Source organism: Pteropus alecto, unplaced genomic scaffold (genome assembly GCF_000325575.1).
Source record: "Pteropus alecto unplaced genomic scaffold, ASM32557v1 scaffold22, whole genome shotgun sequence".
In the NCBI taxonomy this organism is placed as follows: domain Eukaryota; kingdom Metazoa; phylum Chordata; class Mammalia; order Chiroptera; family Pteropodidae; genus Pteropus; species Pteropus alecto.
The window spans coordinates 8,199,536-8,202,005 of record NW_006434839.1 but is presented as its reverse complement, the minus strand read 5'-3'; positions in this window follow the sequence as shown (position 1 = coordinate 8,202,005).

Sequence of the window (2,470 nt, the reverse complement as noted above, 5' to 3'; positions counted from 1 at the left end):
CTACGTCTTCTACCTGTGACATCGGAAATGTGCGTGATTCCTTTTAGAAAGAATTCCACTGTTAATGATATGATGAAGAAAAGGTTGGGCGTGCACCATGGCCCACACACACACACACACACACACCAGTTATCTGGAAGCTGGCAACAAAGGTTTTCCTGTGATAGAAAGAAAGGGTCCCTGTCTGCTAGGAGCCCACACTGACTCTGAGCGTCGGTCCGGGCAGATCCACTCATAGGTGAAGGTAGAGCAGATCAGGAGAACCAAAGGGTGGTACCAGCAGGACTGATGGCTGGGCGCCGTGATCCCCTGAAACATGCCAGGGACACATGGCGAGCATTGCTCAGGTATATAAATACCAGATAGGCTCATTATTGGGTGCACAGAGCCACAGTAGCCTAATTCGTCAGTCCTGGCCCTAGCGGTGGGCATCCAGCCAGTCTGCCTTCCCACATCCTGCTGCCGACTCCGGGCCCACCCATTTCTATATTGAGGCGCTCCTCTCCATAAATAACGAACAGGAGTCAGGCACGAAAGAAAGGCTGTTTAGAGCACCGGGAAGGCTGTCACAGGAGCCAACAAAGGGCAGGAAGTGCCGGGCGGTGGCCTCTGTCCGTCCCCAGGCCCAGCTCACCTGGCTGGGCTGTGGGGCCTTTGTGCAAAAAAATGTCAGGCCCAAGTCCTGAACTTCCTGCCATTTGTCAGGCTGTGGCGTGACCCGGAGTTTACTGAAAAGCTTGCTGCTCCCAACAATACACACATATATCCTTTGGAAAAATTCTCTCTCTCCCCCCTCATCCAGGCAGCAATGGCTTTTTATGGAAATGGCTGGAGGGGTCTAGGGCTGAGCAGTGGAAAGTTTTGTGTGTATTTCTCTCTTGAAGAAGCCGGAGACAGGGAAGACAAAGGGCAGAATCTGGGGTGGGAGACAGAGGCTCTGGGGTCTCACCCAGCTCTGCTCCTGTCTGTCTCAGAGCCGTGAGGCCATCGGTTTGGGTGTCAGCTTCTGGGACCCATTGCTTTCTACTCCTGCCCAATACTCCAGATGCACCCAGCTCACCTGCCCTCTGTGGGCCCCGTGAGGGTACCAGCCTGACTGGAGCAGAGGCATGCTTTTTGGAAAAGTGGGCTATGATGTCCCATAAGTGGAGATGCACCTTGAGAGCCAGACAAATATATTTAGACCTGAGACAGCCATTGATGGGGAGCCATGGAAGGATCTTGAGTGGGGCGGTGCCAGGGTGAGATGCTAGCTGAAGACCAAGGCTCTGGCTGATGTGTGTAGGAGGCTCTGATGCCAGAGCCGCAGGGGAGCTGTCAGAGGGCTCCAACGTGGAGCTGTGAGGAGAGGGCCAGGTTGGTGCGGGGACCAGAATGTGACAGAATTTAATCCGGGAGTCTAGGAACGCTCTGACATGGCTGAACGATGGGCAGGTGGGTGAGGTGGAGGTTTAGAATAAGGCAGAGGATGAGACTGGCTTTGGGTCTGCCAACTTTGAGGGGATGACTGGACTTACAGGTAGAAGCATCCAGCTTCTGGGTGCTGGGGCAAGAGAACCCAGGAGCGAGATGACCGAGGCACACGCCCGGACCTGCTCACCGGGGGAGGGGAGCGGGAGAGGCTGCCTGGCGCTCTCGTGGGCACCGGCTGCTGCTGGGGCTCTGATGGGGCCAGGGTGCTGGGTCCCTCCAAGAAGGTCTCACGCTTGGCCCAATAATGTGTGGAATTCGGGCCTGGATTAAAGGAGTTTAAAGCTGCCAGCGATGACGGCCACTCTCCTCGTGAGGAGGAGCTGTCCGCCAGCTCCAGCAGCTTAGATAAAACCCTGAGCTATTTCAGGAAAAGAGCCCTAAGAAGATAAACAGGCCAGTGGCCAACAGATGGACAGATAACCTGTGCTTATCCGAGGAAAGGCAGAGAGAGCCCTCTGGGGACAGGGTCCTGGGAGACAGGAAGGTGCCAAAGTGCGTCAGAGGGACAGGAGGAGGGGCCGGGCCGGGCCAGGGGACGGTGGCTCCAGCTGGGGAGGGGACCTCTCCTGGTGCTGGCCCAGTCACTGGGACTCTGATGGGAAATGGAGATGGGGAGTTCCCTGGGGTCGCCCCACATCCAGGAACTCCAAACCTTATTTGGGATCCGAATGCCCAAAACTGCCCCAGAGATTGCAGGCTTGCACACCCTCAGCGTGGTGCAGCGTGTGTGTGTGTGTGTGTGTGTGTGTGTAGCGTGGAGTGGTAGGTGTGTGTGTGTGTGTGTGTGTGTGTAGTGTGGTGTGTGTGTGGTGTGGTGTGTGTGTGGTGTGGTGTGTGTGTGTAGCGTGGAGTGGTAGGGGTGTGTGTGTGTGTGTAGTGTGATGTGGTGTGGGGTGTGTGTGTGTAGTGTGTGTGGTGTGGTGTGGGGTGTGTGTGTGTAGTGTGGTGTATGTGTGTAGTGTGGTGTGGTAGGTGTGTGTGTGTAGTGTGGTGTGGT